Below are 23,817 nucleotides of genomic sequence, written 5' to 3'. Positions count from 1 at the left end.
CTTTTCTACCTTAGTCATTTCTCCATTTTAAAAAACAGAGTGAGGTGGTTTTTGTTTGCTTGTTTTGTTCTTCTAATTAACCTACTAACTAAACGACCTTGTTAACCTATTTCCATTTGCAGCAAGGAGAATGATTTTGTTAAAATATCCCCCTTGCCCTTTAAGCTCACAGTCTGATGGAGCATTGTAAGATGAGGAAAGAAGCCACAGATTTGATAGATTTTCACAGATTTTATTACATTAATCTGTGCGTTTTCACCACTCGATTGGGGGGGGGGAAGTCCACCCAGCCTACCTTTGCAGTAAAAAGCTAAAGAATATGTAGCAATTTACTAAGCTGTCTTTTTGTGTGAAGTAACAAGCTAGGTTTGTTTTTTTTTTTTTTTTAAAGAGTAGAAGACACAGCTACTTACAGAAACTGCAGGGAAACTAGGCAACCTTTCAATCCATTTATCTAATTTCCTGCTGTTCCTATTTTTGAGTAAGTAAAATAATAAATGTTGGACAAAGAAAATTAATCTGTATTCAGAAGATTTCATTAAATAAAAAGTGCTAACCTGTTGGCAATCACCAACTCTGGTTTTAACACAGTACTTTGTTCAGCTCAGTGCTTTCTCTCCCTTCTATCACTGAGACTGTGCAAGAAAAGCTAACTGTTTTTAGCAGGCAGTTGATTTATTGGTGTTTCCACCCTGGCATCTATACCTTCCAGAATACAGAAGGGATAATCAGCGCTGTGAAAATGTTTCCTGTTAGTAATTTTCGAAGTGCTATTAAAAACTAAGTGCTGTACAAACACAAAAAAAGGTAACACCTTATAACAACCCTTCAGATGCCTCCTCAGGTCAGGCTTCAGTTAAACAACGGAGAACAGTAGGCTTTATTTGCCGTCTAGCAGTACGCCTCTTGCAAGAGAGGTAAAGAAGAAGATACCGCGCTCAAGTGAAAACACAAATAAAGATCACTTGTCTGATGCTCTACAAAGAAGGGCAATTACTTCTTTCTGCAAACAAAGCCGGGCACAGAGCACGAGCTAGGAATCTCTCCAAAAGCAGTTACATAAGGCACTGTCAAACTTCATGTCACCTCCACACAGGCAGCAAGTTGCTCTCTTCCCACCCCCCCCCCCCCAAAAAAAAAAAAAACCCCAGCTTGGACTAACGATCTACATGACACAGCTCCGATACAGGACTGCAGCCGAACTCTGCCCACACAGAGGGGCCCGGGCAAGAGCGCCGTGCTGGGGAGCTGGGGAGGGGGGGGCGAGCACCCACCCCCGCCGCCCCGATGAAACGGCAGTTTCGCCCTGAACGGGCGGGCGGGACAGAGCGCACTTCCCGACAGGCTCCCGCTCGGGCGGACCTGCCCCTCGGGGCGAGCGACCGTTTCAGACGCGGCGAGGCGAGGCGAGGCGCTCGCCCCCCACGCACCCTCCGGCGGGCGGGCCGGGCGGCGCGACGCTCGCGCCGAGTGCCACAGCCGCCATCGACACCTCCCGTCCCCGGCACTTTTCCCCGTAGCGGGAGGCATCTGGCGGGACGGCCCGCACACAGCGGCCCGGCCCCACCGAGGGGCCCAGCCCGAAGCGGCTCCCTCTTGGCAGCCTCTAACGGCTGAGGGCGCTTCCCGGCTCTCTCCGTCCGACCGGCACCAGCCGACCTCGCACCAGCGCGGGGGGGGGGAGGGGGTGCGTCTTTGTGCCACGGGAGCGACAACCGTGCCTCCGCCTGAGCATCCGCTCAGCTCCAGCTCTGATGAGGATTAAAAGCCAGGAGACGAAGCAATAACCCCCCCCCCCCGGCCCCCAACCCCGATGCTCGAAGGGAGACACTCACCGATTCTTCCTCGCCCACCCCCCGCCCTATTTCCGACCCCACTCGCCTCGAAAAGCGGCGGCAGCCATCCGGCGAAGCACCTTACCTTCCCGGGGCGGCCGGGAGGCTCCCGGGCCACGGGGCGGACGGACGGGCGGGCGGGCAGCGGCGGGGTGCTCCGCGCCCGCCTCCCCACGCAGACAAGCGGTTCCTTCCCCCTCCTCGGCTCCAGGCAGGCGGCTCCAGCTCCGTCCCCGCAGCCCCGCGCTCCGGAGGCGGCTCCACTCTCCGCGGGATGAGGGGGCTGCCCGCGGCGGGCAGGAGGAGAGCGGCGGGCAGGTCCCTACTCTTCCCGGGATGCGCCGCCGAGGTGGCTCCGAGCCGCGGGCTGCCTCCTCCTCCTCCCCGCCCGGCTCTCTCTTCAGGGCCTGCCCGCTCCCTGCTCCGCGCCGTCCTGGGGGGCAGCCCGGCCCCCTGCGTCCGTCCCGCTCGTCTCCCCCTGCCCCTCTCCGCGGTCCCCGGCGGCCAGCCGCGCTGTGCACAGGCCCTGCCGGCGGCCGGGAGGACCCGGGGGCGAAGGGGGATTCCGGCCCGGCCTCCTGCCTCCTCCCCGGGGCCTGGTACACACGCTCCGCGGGGAGAGGAGGCCCTGCCCCGGCCTGGCAGGCGGCGAGCAGCCCCAGGAAGGTCACCGGCACCGAAGAGCCGGGCACGGCGAGGCTCCCTCCAGCACCGCCGCCGCCGCTGCTACTGCGGCCGGCCGGGCCTCAGCGGCCGCTGGGTGCCGCGCTCCGCCCGCGCTCGCTCCGTGCCGGCGCCCCCGGCCGCCTCCGGGTCTCAGTGCCAGGCTGCCCTCTTCCCCTTCCTCCCCTCCCGCCCGTCCGCCCGCCCCTTCGCCGCTGCCAGCCTTTCCCCCGCCGGGTCCCTGCGGCTCCCGGTGCCAGGCTGCCCCCTGCGGGTCTCGGAGCCGAGGCTGCCCGCCGCCGCCTCGGCGCCTGGCAGCCCCCGCGGGCCGAGGCGGAGCCGTGCGCGAGGGCGGCTGCCGCTGCCCGGCTGCCGCGCGCGCGGGGTACCCGGCTGCCGCGCGCGCGGGGTACCCGCCCGCCGCCGCCGCTCTGCCCCGGGCTCAGCGGCAGCTGCAGTGACTGTGTGTCTGTGTCATGTCTGTGCCTGGGCGGGCGGAGGCGCCGGGCCGGGGCGGAGCCAGCCCGCTGACACGCCGCCCAGCGACAGGCGCCGCGCGCCCAACCAGCAGCCGCCCTCGCCCGCGCCGTCACACCTGGGCTCGGGCGCAGGTGGACGGGAGGGCGGGAGCGGGGGGAGCCGGGGCCGGCCCGCCGCCCGCACCCCGCGGCGCGGCTGGGGCTCCCCGCCGTGGCCGCGGCAAACGGGCCGCCGCCGCCGCGCTGGGGCGGGGGGCGAGGCCGGCACCGCGCGGGGAGGGGCCGCGAGCCGCACGCCCCGGCGGCGTGCGCCCCGCTAACGGCCGTCCCAACGGCCGCGGCGCGAGGGGCAGGAGCGCGCTGCGGTAAGTGAGGGGGGCGCGGGGCGGGGGGCGGCGGCGACTGCGTGCCCGTCAGGCAAACCGAGCAGCCTCTGGCGTTCAAGCGCCAGCGCTCGGCCTAAAACGACCCAACTTTCGACCACCGTTAACACGTCAGAATGTTAGGCCAACTCTTTTAGCCTAAACGCGGCAGAACCTGTCCCAGTATTGTTTGCTTGCGTATTGATAACTGCTGAGGGTGAAGTAATAAACGTGCCTCTCTCCCCCACCCCCCCCCACCGCGGGCATAGAACCACCATCGACACTTGTTTTTTTTTTTTTTTTTAAATTATCCTTTTTATTTCACTTCATTAGTGGTGTAAGATGAATTACTGCAATATATTAGCATATTAAAAGGACTGTGTGATAAACTATCTACAAGTGTAGAGGGTGTCTGAAATTTCCAAAGAAGTACAAGCAGAACAGCAATTGCAGAAGGGGAGAAAATGTGAATACAACTCAATTTCAAAAAAAAAAAATTCTTAGAAGGGAAGAGGAAGGAAAGTATACATGTTTTGAGTAGTAATGTAAATAATCAGAAGTACAAATAATACAGATACTATTTAGTACTTAAGGCTTTTTTACAGGACTGTAAAGAAATATTTTAGAAGAAAATGACATCTTGGAATATCTACAAATGATACCTCAGATGCTAACTTATTCTACTCTATCTACTACTTGAATACTATGACCTATTCAGAAGTTGTTTTATTGTGGGCTGAAATTATGTTTTGCAGTATGCTGTACCAAAATATTGTATGCTCTGGAACAGATTATTCATGGGAAGATAATTACCAGAGTTCATTAAGGAATTCGCCCGTCAGGCTTGGCAGTCTGCCTCCAGCAGTGCCCACTGCCTGATTCTTCGGAGTTGGGAGCGGTAACAGATGAACTTCAGTAAATCATGAGTTCAGCATGCCAGTAATATCATGCAAGTGTTGCTGACTGCAAATTTTGACACATAATGACAAATAGAAAAGCCTTGTGAGAAAGCCTCTATATATCTATTAAAAAAACCATTAAATTCTGGTCTAAATGATTCTCAAGAACCTACAGTAACATTACAGGTTGGTCTCTATTTTAATAGTTATTTTCGTGAGGAAATCAAAGTCAGAAATGAGGTATTTTTAAGTGAGTTATTCTGTCCATTCTTGAGTGAAGCTAAAGGATCAGCCATCATGTAATAACATGTCTTTATCTTTTCTTGCACTGGTGAAGGATTGTAACTGCTTTGGTGACAGTCATGATGAAAGAATTGCTAGGGATGTATGGAGGAGGAAACAGGAATGTGTATACTGCTTCATTATTAATAAAATCAGGTTATCTGCTGCCTATCACTGGAATTCTCAGCAGATTCAGTTTTTAGACTTATGTTATTCATAAAGACTAGCAGATTGTAATAGTTTTATCCTGCAAGGTACTGAACAATTTCTGTAGATTCTTTATATTCCTATCATCTTCTTCAGCTCCCACAAGAATTCAGGTTTGAAGAGCGATATTAGGATCATCTGCCATCATACATGACAAATGATAGAACTTCATACTACAGAGCTTTCTTCAAATTGCTCTGCACCTTGCAGGTTAGCATCCTGCACACAATGGAAAAAAGTTGTTCAAACCCAGAGCAGCACTGGTCGGGACTTCAAGTGAGAATGATAACCACAGGGTTACAAAACTCAATGGGGATAGAGGAAGTGACCGTCTGTGGAGTTGGAGTTTTTCCAAAAATTATACTTACGAGTGAGTAATCTTGTCATACCCATCATAAAATTGCTTCACCGGTCTCTGTCCTTGAAGATGCTGAAGTAGCAGTTGCCTTGGACATGGAACAAGCAATGCAGGAGGATTCTTGTGCCAAACATAGGTTAAAAAATTAGCTGCAAATATTTGCACTTCAGATCTCATTCAGCCAGAAGAAAACTTCCTGCAGAAGCTACACAGGTTCTGGAACAAGAGGTCTATTTATATTTAAAAAGCAGGACAGCAAACATTATAGTAATGCCACATATATAGTTTAAAATAAACAATTTACATAAGGTTGAAAATAATCTCATAACTTTAACAGTCTTAGTAGAGAATGTTGTAAACCAGACCTTTTTTTGTGAAAAGGAAGGTGTCCGTTTTGAGATACTCTTATGTAGCTTTTTAAAAATTATTTTTGGGTATTATCCTTAATATGTACTATATTAAATTATACGGGTTTAAAGTTATCACACAAGTGTTTGGGCTCTTTTCCTTACTGGAACAAGAGATAAAGGCATAACTGCAAGTTCAGAAAGGTTATAGTACTTTCACTGTGCTAGAACATCGGTAGCTAATATAGGATTAAAGTATATTTATAATATCCAAAACATTTACAGATTCGCTGGATTTTGATGAAGAAAAAAGTTTTTTCTAATACGAATATTTTATGTTATGGGTTTAAGGCCCACAAGTATTCAAGCTGTAAGTACATAAAGTTCATCTACCATGTAACACCAATGAAGTCCTTTCTACAGTCATTTGTCATAACTGTAGTTAACCACTATGAGGTCTTCTGGGGAAAAAAGACAGTACTTTGTCTGTAGGTGACTGAAAAGTGCTTTACCACTCTAATAGAGCATTATGGTCTAGCTACAACAACAGCTAAAATATTGAAAACCAGCAACATGTATTCTTCTCCCCATCACCACCCCTCTGCTTAACTGGTATTTTAAATATCTAGAAAGATTGATGCTGCTGTGTTACACTCAAGGTACAGGACTTGCATGGGCAAAACACTAAGTTCTCCATGACCTGCTTTTGCACTGAGTTGATAAAATCACTACTTTTGCCTAAAATCATCTGCCTGTTCAGAATATTGTCAATGGAACTGAAGGAAGCGAAATTCAGATCTGATTTAGCAGGGCTGGCTGGATTATTTAGTGTTTCCCAGCACGGCTGGGACTGTTTTTTAAATTGCTGCTATTGACTTCTGAATGCTAACTTGCACAACTGTTGATAGTACTGGAGCATTAACAGTAAGACCAAAAATCTGCAGAGAGCAGTAACCATTGAGATTCTTGTTATCAGTCTTCCACTGCAATTGATACAATTAAAGGTATTGCAGGAGAGGCTACCTGTCTTGGCTGTCTTGGGCATTAAGTAGAAGCTCTGTTTCATAAGCTCCCTACAATGGGCATTAAATTAAAATGTCATGGAGATTCTCCTGTGCATGTAGAGAAAAAAACAAGAAAACTAGAAAAAAATCCAGAGTCCCTGCGGTTTTAGGAACTGAAAAAATACAGGCCAGTGAAATGAATGCCTTTAAATAACCAGAAAATACAGCATGAGAATCAAAAACATAGGTTTAGAGGAAATGAAGTTCTTAAAACCAAAGTGGTTTGTCTTTTATGCCAAAATAAGTTTCAGACAATAAACCGACTGTTCTGTGGTAACTTCTGCTAGTTTCTGCTAATTTCTGGACACAAAGAAAAATGTTAATACAGGGGCCCTAAATAGTACTGTGCCCTATATCTAAGAAAACTTGGTGGAAAGGGATATTTTTCTCTATTTATTTACTTTGTGCAGAGAGTGCTTTTTCCATTGCTGTCAGTTATTAATTTCCCTTTCTTATGAGCCAGTTCTTTTAACTTAAATTTAGCTTAAATATTTTAACTTAAACATTAAATATTTTAACTTATAGATAGTGCTTTTATAGCCATAAAACTGGAAAATAAGAGAGATGCATGGCAGATGTGATATGACTTCAGTTTTCTGAAATTGAGGCCTGTAGCTAGCAGTGTCCCCTAGGGGTCAGTCCTGGGTCCAGTCTTGTTCAATATATTCATCAATGACCTGGAGGAAGGGACAGAGTGCACCCTCAGCAAGTTTGCTGATGATACGAAACTGGGAGGAGTGGCTGACACACCAGAAGGCTGTGCTGCCATTCAGAGGGAGCTGGACAGGCTGGAGAGCTGGGCGGGGAGGAACCTCCTGAAGTTCAACAAAGGCAAGTGCAGGGTCCTGCACCCGGGGAGGAATAACCCCATGCAGCAGGACAGGCTGGGGACTGACCTGCTGGAAAGCAGCTGTGCCGAGAAGGACCTGGGAGTGCTGGTGGACAACAAGTTAAGCATGAGCCAGCCATGTGCCCTTGTGGCCAAGAAGGCCAATGGCGTCCTGGGGTGCGTGAGGCAGAGTGTTGCCAGCAGGTGGGGGGAGGTGATCCTGCCCCTCTCCTCAGCCCTGGGGAGGCCTCACCTGGAGTGCTGTGTCCAGTTCTGGGCTCCCCAGTACAAGAGAGACATGGCACTCCTGGAGAGAGTCCAGCGGAGGGCTACAAAGAGGATGAGGGCACTGGAGCATCTCTCCTCTGAAGAAAGGCTGAGAGAGCTGGGCCTGTTCAGCCTGCAGAAGAGAAGACTGAGAGGCGATCTCATCAGTGTCTACAAGTATCTGAAGAGGGGATGTCGAGAGGATGAGGCCAGCCTCTTCTCCATGGTGCCCAGCGACAGGACAAGAGGCAACGGGCAGAAAGTGAACCACAGGAAGTTCCATCTGAACCTGAGGAAAAACTTCTTGACTGTGAGGGTGACAGAGCACTGGAACAGGTTGCCCAGAGAGGTAGTGGAGTCTCCTTCCCTGGAGATATTCAAAACCCGTCTGGACGCGTGAAATATGCTGGGAAATATGCCCTAGGTGACTGTGCTTGAGCAGGGGGGTGTGGACTAGATGATCTCCAGAGGTCCCTTCCAACCTTGGTCATTCTGTGATTCTGTGAAATTTCATTGCTACTTGACACTACTCTTAAGTTGGGACCTATCCTGATTGTCAAACCAATGAAAGAGACCTGTATTTCTTCTTAAAGAAATAATTGAGTAATATTTTGCTAATCTGACTAATGTAACTCAAAAGATTATATTTTGTGTCTATAATATAGTCAATGCCAGTGTTTTAGAGCTCTGAGTAATACATAATTAGTGCTTGTTACTTTTTTAGGCTCTAAGTTTGTAATATTATGGTTTTTGGCAAAGGAGTCTTCACACCTGTGCTGTTTGCATTGAAATTCTGGATAACATTAGCGTAACTGCTCTGTTCCCCCTACAGAAACTTCAGGAAAAGAAAAGAACCAATGGACGGACTTTTAAAAGTATCTTTAAACTTCAGTATCAAGGAAACTGAAACTGACCCAGGTATTCTTAAGCCTAAAGCAAAGTATGTTGAAGTCAGTGGACTGGACTGCCACTGATTTCAGTGGTACTCAGTCTGGAATATCCTTTATGTACCAGTCTGTTCTGGCTAAAAGTGTGTGTGCATATATTTTAAAAAATACATTTTTTGAAATTCCTTTTTTAGTAATTGCTCTGCTATTTCACCACACGCACAGAGACACGGAGACTCCCACCTTTTCTTGTTAGTTTTTCTTTTGTTACAGTGCACCATTTATTGCCCTGCAGTATGAATACTAAGTAAGACTAAGACAAGCCATAACTGAGTTGTAGACCTATATAATTAATATCAGCTATCCTTTCTAGCAATATTAAAGAGCAAGATGCATTACTCTTCCACTCTTGGCCTTATATGTTTAGATTTTAATTCATTTAAGGACACTTTGCGCAACAGGCAAAAATGAGGATGCTCTGCCTGACGAAAACAAGACCTTTTGTTTCCATTAGAATCACCTGTCTTATACATGGGAGGTTTAATTGTTTTCAGAATAGCTTCATTAACTTCTAAAAGTGTTACCAATGTAGGCCTCCCCAGAGCCAGGATGCTAATTAGAAAGAAAACTGGCTTTACTGTAGTTGAAGAATTGTGTCTTCCTTAAGAAAGAGAAGGCTCATTCAATCATTGACCGAGTGCATCTGCCAGAAGTAAAAATAGCTGTCAGTTATATAAACTCATAGAATACCTGTGACGAATGAGTTATTCCCGCAGCCAAATGGCCTCTTCAGACAACTGACAAGAGTAAGCCCTCTGATGATTAAGAAAGCAATGTTAAGATGTCCATCAACTTCTGTGCAGTCCAAGCAATATCCTTTATGGCCCAGCTTCATCTCTCAGCTCTAATATCCTTAACTCAGTGGGTTACACTGAGTTATGTTGGAGGATGTCAGATGCGTGTGTAGATTGCTTCCTTAGGCCACCAAAGTAACAGCAGTAACACAACTGGTCTTGGACACATTTACACTGATTTAGTCTCTGCTTTATATTAAAGCTCCTCTGAGTCTGACTTAAAAAAAAGCAAACAGGACTTAAGAGTAAGTATAGATATCAAACATAAAGAAAAATTAAAACATGGAGTGTTGGATGAGTGATAGCAACACACACCCTATAATCTAATATACAATATCAGGACATATACAAGCAAATCTAAACTTTGTATCAAGGGTCAGGCCTTTAAAATCTGTATAAAAATAGTGAATTAAAAATAGAGGGTGAGGGGAGAGAGAGTATCTCCAATTTACTTGCAGGAATCACTACCAAATTTGAGTCAAATAAGAATATTTTTGACCCCAAATGACCATAATTATAAGTCAGATCCTAGATTTTGCCTTTTTTTCCAGTCAGGGCTGTCCTTATAAATATTTCATAGAGCGTTTCTCTAGAAAGCAGAAATGCATTTTAGCTGCTGCTCTCTGATGAAGGGAGAACAAAACCCACATGCTGTTTAATAACTCAGGCTTATTTGCTTCTTGGTCATCCCAAGGCTAAGAAATGCCATTTTTTTGCCGATTTAACAAAATTGACAAAAGGAAGTCCACTTTCATATACTTATCAGACAAAAGCACAATGGAAGTTTATGTACCTGCTCCTGATTATAAACGGAGTGCACAGTCCAAACAGTGGCCACGAGTACAAACAAGGACTCATTTAGTGGCAACAGGTGGTTGTATATGTCAGAAATGTACGGTTAATTAACTAAAATGCCCCTTTGCCGGGGCTGAGAGGTGACAGTGAGCTGCATCCAGCTCTCCTTATCCAAGACTGTCAATACTAAAGGAAGTTTCTGTGTTCTTTCTGGCGTTTGAGAAGTTGTGAACTATGATCCGGACTTGCTACATTGACAAAAGAATATAAAAGGTCACCCCATCTCAGCAGTGAAACTGTCATTAACAAAAGGACAATCCTTCTCACACTCATCAGCACTTACAGAGAAGTTGATGCTAGAGGCCGAGCAGCAAGGCAAGACCAATGCTAGTGCCAATGAACCTGTCAACATTAAACACCTCTTTTTGGAGAAGTAACATTCTGTGATTCAAGCTATATCTTGACACTTTAAGTTTTTTTTTCCACCGATTCTTCAGGTAGCACTAAAGCCGTCAGACGTACTAGAGGCCAAGCTGACAAGGCTGGACTCAGGAAAAGGACAGTGCTTCAAAGTGTAAAGGTGACATCAAAGGGACTCGGCAAGACACAAAAAAGCCCGACCTATTCAACAGGTATTTTACAGTGTGGCTATGTGTATACTTGCCGCATTGCTACTTACTCTAAGATTGCAGTCTTTATCAAATTGTGTGCTGAGGAAAGGAAGAATCATTTGGCTATCACGGATGGCATCAGAATTCACAGTTCCTGCAGTGCTTAAAAGAAGGGACCGGATCAAGCAGAGCTTCCAACAAAATCAACATGTGTTTAAGTCAGTTAAAAGAATAATTTCATCTACAGAGGGGGAAAATGGAGCCCTTTGCTTGTGTTGACAATATTTCCAAGTGTGTTGTCTTATTGTTTCTATGCCAGGTTGTTATTACAGCAACTCTAATGGAAGGGAATGACTTGAAAGATTTTTTTCTAGTGGATTGGTTGATGCCAATGGTTTTTTGAAACTTTCCACCTTCCTCCACTCAACATAACTCAAGGCTAGGTAGATTAGGTCAAGACAAGTGATCAGCAAGAGATGGTATATTCACCTGCTTCATCCCAGATGAAGGGGGAAGAAGATGCAGCTCCTTGGAAGTAGGTTTTATGCTAAATACAGTGCTAGATTTGCAATGGCAGCTACCAGGCTGTAACACAGAGTGTTCTGTCATTTTTATCTATTAGTTCATTGAATGGAAGGACTAGTTCCAAGTACTATTTGTGCAGGACAGTCTGTGACAAGTTTGAGATAGTGGGCAGCACATCACTGGGTGGTCAGCAACTGGACACATTCAGCTGGTAATGATTAAGAAGTCTTCTGAGAATTCAGTTAGGCCACAATGTCGCCAGTGTCTGGGCATAAATAAAATCCATTTATGTAAGCCTTTAAAAATCCCTGCATGCCTAGTAGATACTTGATAAAATGGAATAGCTACATCCTTAAAGAATCTGTACCCGTAAAGTGAGCTCAGACCTCACACTCTTCCTAGTGTTGACTAGTCTAGCACAACAACTAAGAAAGCTTATTGTCCTTTTAATTCTGTTAGCAGGTTTTGCATCTACTGATCCCAGAGAGCAACTGAATTTATTCCTTCCTACCCACTGCTGCAGAAGCAAAACTTCAGTTTTTCTAAACTGATGCCCGTGTCTACTCCAGCTCAGGTAGGGATGATGCTGGAACTAGCAGTGGAAAGCCTATTTCTACCATGAGACACAGAAAGAGAACAAGAGATTTGATGGAGAGTTAGGATACAAGGTGAAAACTAGAATTGCGTGGACGAAGACACCAGACATTGGTAAGAAAAGTGAGGATGCTAGAGTGATGAGAAGTCTGCAATTGATCTTTTTGCACATCAAATAAGGTAATGGTCTGATAGAAAACACTGTGTGATCATATGGTTAGGAATTATATCATATTCTGAATGAAAGGGAGATTGAATTTAGGTTGCACACGTGAACTTAGTTCTTATTTCCTAACCTTTGAGCACTTGACTTTGCAACTATAACAATATCGTACTAGTACAATTCTTCTGTGCAAGACTGAGTATTACAGAGAAAGAACGGAGGGGATAGTCTTAGTGTAAGTTTTTCTTTTTTGCTACAAGCTTGTGCTGACTGTATTGCTCACAAGTGTTTATAAGAGCAGAAGGATTTTTTCAATTTCGTTCTAGTAAGTGACATTCTTAGAAAAAATAGGCACAAATGTGAATCGGATACCTTCCTTTTATGCCATTGAAAGTCTCCACTCAAAATATTATCACACCCTAAACCATTTATATTTGTTTTAGGCTACAGTCGGAATAGCTTTCTACAGAATAGCTTTCTATCCCCATTACACTGGGGCTTTGCTCCCTGAGATAATTGCCAAAACTGGAATTTTCTCCCTTGTGAGCATTTTTGAGTAAGACAATCTGGGGTCCTAAACAGTTGCATTTAGGAAGAGCTGTGCCTGACAGTAGTGTAATATGGCATGAACACGAAGACAATTCCATCCAGCAGCATACACATAATAAAGGCTAGATGTAGTGATACCTGCATGACAAATTGGCTGTTATAAGACACAGCTGTCATTGCTTCACTTAGGTCCATCTACCCCATTATCTGAGTACATCAGTAGTATTGTATACTGTAATCAGTACACGCATAGCACATAATGATTCTTCTGATAATCTTACCCACTACTGTTGAGCTCCTACTGTAGCAACATTCATCTTATTGACACACTGGGAGCTAATTTAGGCTCAGAACAAATTGACAAAAAGCCATGGCGTGCCCTGCCTGTGATAACTTGTAGCAGGACGGCTATGCAACTAGCTTCAGATTACAAAATGCCAAATCTGGAACAGATGCAAGCAGAGTATTCTGTCCTAAGAGATGAGAAGGTTCATTTGAAAAAGGAATTACACCAGCTACAGAAATGTATTCCAGTGGATTTTCTAGACCTTTGCACCTCCTGCTAAGGGAGGAGATGGCTTCTTGGAAAAACATTAATTCTCAGTTTCCTCTGCTGCAAAGAATAACTTCCGGAGAGGGCATGCTTGAAGCCACTTGTAAGAAGATGTTTGGATTGGACAGGGAGCTTTAGACTTTAGGAATTTGGGTGAGATACCTCATAGATACGCAATGTGATAGAGTTTCAGCGTGGTGTACATCTGTGATATAACTGATGCTTAACATGTGACTTCAGAGGCATCCTTTGAAGAAAATTTCAGCAGGTCCAGATCTGTAGCCTGTCCACAGGGGAGCTGTGCTATTGCACATCAAGCCTGATGACACAGGGACACTCTCTAGCCTGGCAGTCTTAACATATATGGCACTGATTAGCAACCCTTGAAGGACAGAGTTACCTATCAAGATTAATAGCACCCAACTCCGTACTTGCCAATTAATTTTGCTGCAAACCTATCTTCCCTTTATTGATATTCTCCTCCCTTACTTTTGTAAACAAAAGTTTCAGATTAAGAGGATATTTGCTGCCACTGGGGCATATTTGCCGCCCTTCCCTGCAGACTGAGGATGGTTATCTCAAAAAAATGCGTCAGCTCCACCTGTCTTAGCAGGCTGCTAGATGTAAGTGTCTGAGGACAATATACAACCTTCTATTAGCTTTGCGTCATTTCAGCAAAATTCAGGGACACAGAATTATGGACTTGTTTTCTAAAACTGCATGAAGTGAGAAGAGTAAACGTAGCAGGACAACTAGTTAATGTAAATTAGTAAGAAATACACAAAAAGTGTCCTGTCCCCACTAGTTAAAATTCACACCTGCTCCTACCTGAACAGGAGAGAAAAGAGAAATTTCCTCTCTCAGCATCCCAAACTTTATCTGCCTCCTGGGTACCAAACACCAAATCCTCAGCTGGCAGATGTCAGCAGACAGCACTGGAACCGTACTGTTTCCTTGAGGGATTCATTCGTCAACACCAGACTTCCAACTTCAGGGTCAAAATACCAAATGACTTTTAGCGCAAGTTCAGGGCAAACAATCAAAGCAATTGCCTGAGGACCTTGCACAATGTTGTCAGCCTGACAAGTCTAAGCTGAATAGCAAAGCAAACCACTCATGTAGAGGAAAGGCTTTGTTCCTACCTTTTTGTTCCTGTGCTTATTACCAGTTCTACCCTCCAGTACTGCTGCCCAAACCTACTGCTTTCCTAAGACACAGGTTTTCCTCTGCAATGCAGCTTATATTGACATTGAGCCACATCAGCAGTACATTGACTATATAGACTTGTGAGGAGGATAGTTTTAAAGCAAAGCAAGTAAAACAAACAACAGCAGTGAGTGGACCTGGAGGGGACAGCGAGCAAAGAGGAAGGAACCTAAGAGCTGCATCATGCAGTTACTATGCAGTTTAGGTGTAATGAACTCAACATACACCCAGCTGGAATGTAACTGGTGAAAATGTGGGAGCAAATGTACTTTTGGCTGGTTGAGTTAAGGCTGTTAATGAGGAAAAATTATTACATAGACTTCTAATTGGCAAGCATGTTAAAAACACTGTGCCTCATACAAATGGAAATTAGATAGCATTCTGAACATGCTGTGTGGCATGAGTCCAACTGAACGGGACTCAGGAGGAGATGAAATTACAAGTTCATTTTAGCAATTGCTGCAAATTATCTCAAATAGTTTCCTTATACTTACATGTTTTTGTGATGGCAAGCTGCAGTAGTTCAGAAATTTTCCAGGGCTGGGTGTGAGTGCTGTGGCTCAGCGGAGGTCTGAGACTCTCCTTGGGAAGAGAATGAAGATCCCATCTCTAGCCTCCAGTCACCATAGACTGGGTGCTGAGGCTACAACTTTGGAAAAATAAGCGAACATACTTAATACTTTCTCCCACAAAAATCAAGGAGGCTTTTATAGGAGTATGCAAATGTTTTCAGCAGACTAGCTGCAGATGTGGGCAAAGTAAGCTGTGGTCCAAGACAGTGTGAATAGTCATGGTCCTGCCAGAGCTGTGGAAAGGCAGGCTGGCTGTTGCTACTGCAGCTGTCACCGTGCAGAGAAGGAGCAGAATGTCTGGAGTGTTGTTCACTGCTGGGGTTGGGAGGCTTCTCCCAGCAGTGCTGTCTCCAGCAACATGCTACCACCCTTTCAGGGGTGCTGAAGTTGAACACTTCTGCTTTTCCACATGGTTTCAAGTCCTTCTCCCTCTAATTCCTTTCCTATAGTAATAGCAACCCCTCCTTAGTCTCTCAGTTTTGAGGCACGAAAATTCCATTTTGCATATATTGCTGAGAAGTGTTGAGCTGGCTCTACTTTGCAGGACTGAGGTTTACATATATACCAGAAATCCACCAATTCAGTTATAAAAATACATCTGTTCTGCTCCTATGACCAATTCAGCGTGAGCAAAAAAATTCTATCTAAGCCAAATAATAAGCAAACACATCTTTGGTGGGTTATATCAAAAAACCCACAAAACTTGAGATTTGAGATGGTGGAAGGTGACCCAATCTGAGTCAGTACAGGAACAGAAGGTAGGGATGGAAGTCAAATGTGTATGAACCATTTAATTTATCATATGTACAGATTATTAGATTACATAGAGATTGAATATGTAGAGACTGGAAATTACATAAATTTGTATGATTACCCTTAAATGCTTTTCTTTTTTCTTCAGTTCTAGGAACAAGTTACTGTATTTTTTTCTACTAGGAAATCCAACCTAAAGGTATTACTCTTAAGTAGTCTGTCACCCAGAACTTCTATGTCATACAGTGCTATCTACATTCCATATAGTGAAAATATCCCACATCCACACCCCAAATAGATCCATAAATTCTTTAAAACCTTATTTCACATTAACATACGCACACAAAATATGGGCCTTACTATGTTCTGGACCATCAGACTTTGTGAATGAGTCATGCAGAATCCCCTCCTAGAACTGCAGGACCGCCACTAAAGGTGTGCATGAGGAATGTCTCAACAGGCACTGAAACTCTCCATTGATTTTGGTGGGTATCTGCTCTGCTTCCCCAGCCCGACTTCCCCTTTGAAAGAATAATTAAACAGCCTACACTGATTATCATGTAAGTGATTATTGTTTAAAAGGGATTTAAATTATATAGCGGTAAAGAAGAACTAGTTAGATGGAATCTACTACCAGTGTTTTGAAAACATTGCTTTAGGTAGCAAGTTCTTAAGGAGTAATTTGTCCCAGATCTGGACTTATTTCCTCAATTTGACATGTACTCTCTTTTGAGGGATGGGGAAATCAACCCAACATCTGTATTTATAAGAATCTCTTCTAAATTTCTTGTCTGTTTGCTTCATATATTTCTGAATTCTGTTGTTTTGTTAAAGCAGTAGTTTATGAGTGCATGCAGAAATATCTGGGCAGGGGAAGGGAGTAAAAAGTAGCCATCATAAAGAATAATCATGTGGAGTACAAACAAGGCACTGAATGACTTTGCTGCTTATTTTTTGTGTTGGTAGGATTTGCAGTCTAAAAAGCTTTCACAGAATCACAGAATGACCAAGGTTGGAAGGGACCTCTGGAGATCATCTAGTCCACACCCCCCTGCTCAAGCACAGTCACCTAGGGCATATTTCCCAGCATATTTCACGCGTCCAGACGGGTTTTGAATATCTCCAGCGAAGGAGACTCCACTACCTCTCTGGGCAACCTGTTCCAGTGCTCTGTCACCCTCACAGTCAAGAAGTTTTTCCTCAGGTTCAGATGGAACTTCCTGTGGTTCCCTTTCTGCCCGTTGCCTCTTGTCCTGTCGCTGGGCACCACGGAGAAGAGGCTGGCCTCATCCTCTCGACATCCCCTCTTCAGATACTTGTAGACACTGATGAGATCGCCTCTCAGTCTTCTCTTCTGCAGGCTGAACAGGCCCAGCTCTCTCAGCCTTTCTTCAGAGGAGAGATGCTCCAGTGCCCTCATCCTCTTTGTAGCCCTCCGCTGGACTCTCTCCAGGAGTGCCATGTCTCTCTTGTACTGGGGAGCCCAGAACTGGACACAGCACTCCAGGTGAGGCCTCCCCAGGGCTGAGGAGAGGGGCAGGATCACCTCCCCCCACCTGCTGGCAACACTCTGCCTCACGCACCCCAGGACGCCATTGGCCTTCTTGGCCACAAGGGCACATGGCTGGCTCATGCTTAACTTGTTGTCCACCAGCACTCCCAGGTCCTTCTCGGCACAGCTGCTTTCCAGCAGGTCAGTCCCCAGCCTGTCCTGCTGCATGGGGTTATTCCTCCCCGGGTGCAGGACCCTGCACTTGCCTTTGTTGAACTTCAGGAGGTTCCTCCCTGCCCAGCTCTCCAGCCTGTCCAGCTCCCTCTGAATGGCAGCACAGCCTTCTGGTGTGTCAGCCACTCCTCCCAGTTTCGTATCATCAGCAAACTTGCTGAGGGTGCACTCTGTCCCTTCCTCCAGGTCATTGATGAATATATTGAACAAGACTGGACCCAGGACTGACTCCTGGGGGACACCACTAGCCACAGGCCTCCAACTAGACTCTGCGCCATTCACCACAACCCTCAGAGCTCGGCCATCCAGCCAGTTCTCAATCCACCTCACCGTCCACTCATCCAACCCACACTTCCTGAGCTTGCCTGTGAGGATGTGATGGGAGACAGTGTCAAAAGCCTTGCTGAAGTCCAGGGAGACAACATCCACTGCTCTGCCCTCATCTACCCAGCCAGTCATTCCGTCATAGAAGGCTATCAGATTGGTCCAGCATGATTTCCCTTTGGTGAATCCATGCTGACTACTCCTGATCACCTTCTTGTCCTCCAGATGCTTAGTGACGACCTTCAGGAGGAGCTGTTCCATCACCTTTCCGGGGATGGAGGTGAGGCTGACAGGCCTGTAGTTTCCTGGCTCCTCCTTCTTGCCCTTTTTGAAGACTGGGGTGACATTGGCTTTCTTCCAGTCCTCAGGCACCTCTCCTGATCTCCAGGACCTTTCCAAGATGATGGAGCGTGGCCTAGCGATAACATCCGCCAGCTCCCTCAGCACTCGTGGGTGCATCCCATCGGGGCCCATGGATTTGTGGATGTCAAGTTTGGACAAAAGATCTCTAACCTGATCCTCCTCAACCGAGGGAGAGTCTTCCTTTCTCCAGCCTTCTTCTCTTGTCTCCAAGGTCTGGAATTCCTGAGGACTGGCCTTAGCAGTGAAGACTGAAACAAAGGCAGCATTCAATAACTCTGCCTTCTCTGTATCCTTCGTCACCAGGGCACCCGCCCCATTCAGCAGCGGGCCCACGTTTTCCCTAGTCTTCCTTTTGCTATTGATGTATTTGAAGAACCCCTTCTTGTTGTCCTTGACATCCTTTGCCAGATTTAATTCCAGCTGGGCCTTAGCCTTCCTTGTCGCATCCCTGCATACTCTGACTGTTCCTATATTTCTCCCAAGTGGCCTGTCCCCTTTTCCACATTCTGTATACTTCCTTCTTCTGTTTGAGTTCTCAGCGGTTCCTTGCTCATCCATGCAGGTCTCCTGCCCACTTTGCTGGACTTCTTACTCATAGGGATGCACCAACCTTGAGCTTAGAGGAAGTGATGCTTGAATATTAACCAGCTCTCTTGGATCCCCCCCCTCCTTCTTTCTAGGGCTGTAACCCATGAGATTCCCCTAAGTAGGTCTCTAAATAGGCCAAAGTTGGCTCTCCTGAAGTCCAGGGTTGCGATCTTACTTATTGCCCTACTTCCTCCTTGCAGGATCCTGAACTCCACCATCTCATGGTCACTGCAGTCAAGGTCCTTAATTCTGTAGCCTCCTCCCTGGAAATGCCATACACTTTCTATGCTACTGAAGACAGGCCTCGCTAGTGGAAGTAGTGATTAATTCGACAAGCAATTAACTAAACTATTGAGCCCAAGTGTCCCATCAGTAACCAACCTGAATAGAGAGACCAGTGAATGTGCTGACAGGCAGTGGAACATTAATGAGTAAAATAATTATAATCCTGTAGATGTTAAATAAGAATGACAAAACAGCTACGTTGGCTCTTGCTCATTCTGAGTTTGTGCATCAAAGAGGTGTAGTCTGTCTTCAAATGTTATATACTAAAGCAAAAGCCAAGATAAAAGGGCTGAGCCAGTCCCTGATCTGATCTCTTATAAAAAGGAGAGGTCATTTCATGAACATCCCCTCTGAGTTCAAATACGTTTAGAATTTCAGCGAGTACTGTTATATTTGACTTATAAATATAGGTTAGAGAACAATCCCTAATTTTTAAGTATTCTCTGTATCCTGCAAGGACTCCCACCCACTTTTGCTAGCCAATATGGATCATGTTGCAAGTAAATTCCTCTGTTAAATGTCAATGTCTCCAATGAATGCATTAACATATTTTCCAAACAGATTGTTTCAAGAGATTTTTAAATTGTTAGTACATTTTATTTACAGCAAAGGTCCTTAGAGATGTCTGTTTTTCTTAGTTTCCTGTTAACTTGGCAAGGATTGAAGCCCTAGGCTTCCGTGTCAAACAGGAGGAACTTCTGATGTTCATTGACCAGTGAGACTAATAATATCTAATTACAGCAAACGTTTCTCTCACATGGGCACTCCCAATTCTTCACACAACAGACACTGAGAATGTTCTCAACTTTGTTTTTCCCTCCCTGTAAATTGATAAAGTTCCCAGCAAAATGCCAATTAAAACGCTGCCTTCATAGCACCAAGGACTCATCCTTTCTGGTCCCAGCTTTATTAACAGAAAGATTGTTCCAAACAAAAACAAAGTAACTCATTGCAAGAATTTTTGGCTCAGCTGTTCCTGGTTTTCTTTCTTTTGGGACTTTCTCCCAAATATTCAAACAGCTCTCACCTCCATGCAGCATGAAGCAAGAGATTCTGGCAGATCCAATGTCTGCTGTGAGGCTGGGGGCAGCAAGAGGTTCCTGCTAGCTTGTCACAGTCCAGGTTGAAGTTCAGCTAAATATTTTTGTTTTAGGAGGTTTTCACAGCCTCTTCCTGCAGAATGCAGTGTACTTGAAACATTTAAATTAGTGTAAGGTATTGCAGAAGTTGTAATGCAAAATTAGATTAAATAAAATGGCAGAGGGAGCATTTTTAATAGAGAAATAAATGTCACATTGGGGTTACAGTCCTTCTAAGAGAGAGAGAAAGTTAGAAGTGGAACTGTGACTTCAAAGGTCTTTGGAAAATAGCAACTTATTCCTTGGAGACAAGAGAATACAGCAACAAACCAGCTGGTAGGGAGGGGTGATGCCAGATGCTGCAATTTCTGCTTTGGGGTAGGAGGGGGAGCAGATGAAATAAAGGAAATGTGTTCCAGTATAATAGCCTGCTAGAGGAATAATGCTTCAGGAAATAGAAGCATAAGAAGAAAATAATGCTGTGCCCCAACACACCGGAAGTTTGAGGTCAATGCAGAGCTCCAGTGTCTCCCCAAAACACATAACATTTTCTCTTACTGATAATTTTATTATTGTTACTCAAGTCCATGGCACAGGAGGAGCATGGTTCTGGGACCTCACAGAGATAAAGTTACAGGCATGCAACTGTTGCCCAACAGAGTGACAGAGGAGAAAGGTTCAGAGTGCTGGTGACAGGGTTTCTGAGGAGAATGCAGAGGGGAAAGAAGAAGGCTACTTTGAAGACGCTATACGTGGTTATTTAAGTTTCAAGCTGAGACTGAAGTAACTCTCACAGTGAGAATGAAGGATAACAAGGTTGCTGCAGGACTAGCAGCCAGCAGTAAACCACACCATTAAGACCTTTTTTTGCTTACGCTTTAACTTAACAATATGCAGTTTTCAGCCCTGTTGATGTCACCTCTGAATTTACATCACTATGCCTCTAGCCTATACAGTATATATTTCTGTAGAGGAATATGTAGTCATAGGGTGCTTTCTCATGAGATTGAGCTAAGCAGGATGCCTGTCTGGTAGCAGCTAGCTTCTTTACTAAGAAAATATTCAAACCATTACATCTCCTTCATTTTAGGACTGGCTCCAAAAATCAGTCAACCTTTGCCTTACAGAAGAGCTGACAGACCAATCTTAATGCATGCAGATCTCCTAGTGTGCACTGCGCCTTTCCCAAAAGAACGAGAACTGACCTTCAAAACAACACACCCAAACCTCACTAGTTTTAAGAGAAACTTGTCACCAGCCAGGTATCTGATAAGGAAGAGTTTTAAACTGCTTTTTCCTGGCACCCCTTTCACCTACAACTCTTGACTTAGAAACTGGCTCAAGGAGGCACTGTAGTCACAGAAGCAATAATATGATGCCCCGACCCTTCTGGCAAACAAAACCAGAGGGGCAGCTGAGAACAAGCTTTACTGAGGTAGGATCAGCAGTACAGAAAGTATTCATTTCCTTAGCAACTAGGACAACCTCTCCTTTAATTAGTGCTTCATGATATGAACTTTGCTCATAAAGACTGCCTACACTCCATGCTAACCATGGATTAGGTAATCTTGCACTTGTCAACATGTGGCAGCCTACCACACTTCTGCATCCTGACATTCTCCACGTTAGCACTCTGTTTGCAGGTCCCACATCTGCAGGCATGCTGTAGGTGGTGGAAATGAATGATGCGTCCTTGCAGGTTTCTTGCCCAAGATTCATGATGCCACATCCCACTGCATGTTTCTCTGGGCTGGCATGCACAAAGTGTTGTGGAACAGCTTGTGTGTGCTCCTTTGGGATTTGGGAGGATACCATCTGTGCCAAAGGAATTAGTTTCCTGGTGTTAGCAGATGTGGTAGAGAAATGACAGGGCTCCTTTACTGCCCAAGCGGCTCCCTCATCCGTCCTGCTCTGATTGTCTCTCTGTGGCACTCTCTTCAGGGACTTCTTCCCTAGCATCATCACTGATGACTATTGCAATCATGTAGGAAATCACCCTGATTTGGTGACACCAGCAATTACAGAATATCACTTCACAGAGGCTTGTAGTGCCTTTCTGTGTTGTTCTGATGCATTTTTAGCAGAAAAAAACAAAGTTGAGTAAAAACCTGATCAAAGAAAACTAACTTAATGTGTAGATGAAAACAGGTTTTGAGAGAAAATAAAAGTATTTACTAAACCACTGTCATAGCTCTAAATGCAGCTCTTATAGACACATTCAAACTTCTGTCCATCAGTAGCACTAAGTTTAGAGCAGACTGTAAAACTAGTCTGAGGTAACACATGTTCAGATATTTATTCTGGGCTGAGTTCTGTACTGTCATGAGTATTGGAGAGGTAGAGTCCAAAGTTAGCATGGGTACATCTGTGTAAAATGCTGCCACTCTAATGGAACAAATCGTGCTCTGAGACACAACAGTTCTCACCACATAGCAGAGAGAGGGAGAAAAAGTTCATTCAAAAGAGGAGAAACTAAATTTCCGTTTTTAAAATGGGTTATTTAATTACATGAATTATGGAAGCAAGTTCCTCTTTTTCTGGTTTTAAGGAATTAGCTGTGGACATTAGGGAAAGAACACAGCATCAAATGTGTTGGTTTAGAAAGCCTGCTCAGCAGAGCAGTGGATGAAACTGCAATTATTTGTGGGATCGCCTTCAGTACGTTTTTGCCTATGGTTTACATAAAGGTATATGCCTGGAGGTTTCCTCGTTACAAGATATGTGTGTTAGAAAAGTCAAAGGAGGTAGTATTTCACAGTAGAACAGAGATGGTTTCTGTAGTTTTTTTTTTTTTTCTTTTTCCCAAAGATAAAGATGCTCCCATCCTCCAAGAAGAGAGATCTCCATCCAAGACTCTGGATACTCTTTGCAAAAGCACTTTCTGAAAACGAAGAGCCTCGGGATCAGTAACTTCTCTGAGTGCACAAACATACAGTACAGTATTGTGCCCACAAACAATATCAAGCCTGCATTCTGAAATGAGAATAACACTTGGAATGCTAGCAACAAGATGCTTTTTTGTGTTTGAAAATTTCAGGCTTTTAACAGATCACTGTGCCATCAGAATCAGTGATTCACAGAAATGAATTGTTGTTATCAAAGACACATGTTGCAAGTCTGGAGGGGGATTCAGGAAATGCAGCTTCAGCTAGTGCAAAGAACTGTCACCTCTTTGCTCTGGTTATCCATGTCCCTAAATTAGCCATGAGATAATTCTGCCACTTCACTGAACCTTTGTGCATTCTGCATTGAAGGGTGCTTATTCTTCCTTGTCCAGGGGGAAATGTTTTAGTGGTGTTTATGGAAAAAACAAGAGAATAAAGCTCCCATGCAAATCTTGTTTTGTGTATTTTCTTATTTGACTATAAAAATGGTATTCTTGAGGCCTTGGAGTCAGGGATATTTTAAAACTACTGATGAGCATCTTCCTACTGCTATCTTAATTAAATACTAGTGATTTACCCTGATACAACTGACAGTTTCTTCCATTACAAAATGTTTTCTTAGTGTGTGGAGGCATAAGAAGAGAGTGCATCATCAAGTGCGTCAACTGTTTCTATAAAATAGAGTGAAGCTTACTTCCCCTTGTAAAGTGTTTTGAGATCTACTGATGAAAAGCGCAGGAGAGTCAGGTAATTTTATTATTACTCCAGAAGAAATTTTACAGTGTATTCTTCTCAAACAATTAAAATATGTGATTAAAAGGATTTAGAATATTTTTCCTTTAGCTGCAATGGTAATAAGAGCTTAGAAACCACAATAAAATTGCTTTCCAAATGTAATCTGACAGTCTTGAAC

General features: G+C 44.9%; 1 protein-coding gene and 1 long non-coding RNA gene across 9 annotated transcripts in view; one reads left to right on the top strand and one right to left on the bottom strand.

The window, feature by feature from the left end:
- The window catches only part of LARGE1 (LARGE xylosyl- and glucuronyltransferase 1), a 293,776-nt gene extending 291,188 nt beyond the window's left edge, over positions 1–2,588 (bottom strand). For 3 of the 5 annotated variants that reach the window (XR_011141149.1, XM_068943748.1, XM_068943754.1), the window contains exon 1: positions 1,921–2,588. The gene's annotated coding sequence lies outside the window, so the exon portion shown is untranslated. The remainder of the gene's footprint in view (positions 1–1,920) is intronic. The other 2 variants (XR_011141148.1, XM_068943747.1) reach the window with 1 other exon arrangement.
- A 641-nt stretch (positions 2,589–3,229) lies between these two features.
- LOC104150223 (uncharacterized) lies at positions 3,230–23,359 on the top strand. 4 transcript variants are annotated; one of them, XR_011141140.1, is made up of 6 exons: positions 3,244–3,342; positions 8,425–8,510; positions 10,626–10,760; positions 11,727–11,838; positions 15,803–15,853; positions 22,828–23,359. It is a non-coding gene; the product is annotated as an uncharacterized lncRNA (long non-coding RNA). The 4 variants fall into 4 exon arrangements; XR_011141137.1 differs by having other exon boundaries at positions 3,247–3,342; positions 11,724–11,838; XR_011141139.1 differs by having other exon boundaries at positions 3,266–3,342; positions 4,824–8,510; positions 11,724–11,838.
- Positions 23,360–23,817: the final 458 nt, after the last annotated feature.

The sequence above is a fragment of the Struthio camelus genome, chromosome 1, assembly GCF_040807025.1.
Source record: "Struthio camelus isolate bStrCam1 chromosome 1, bStrCam1.hap1, whole genome shotgun sequence".
NCBI lineage: Eukaryota > Metazoa > Chordata > Aves > Struthioniformes > Struthionidae > Struthio > Struthio camelus.
This window is presented reverse-complemented; position numbering and strand designations above follow the sequence as displayed.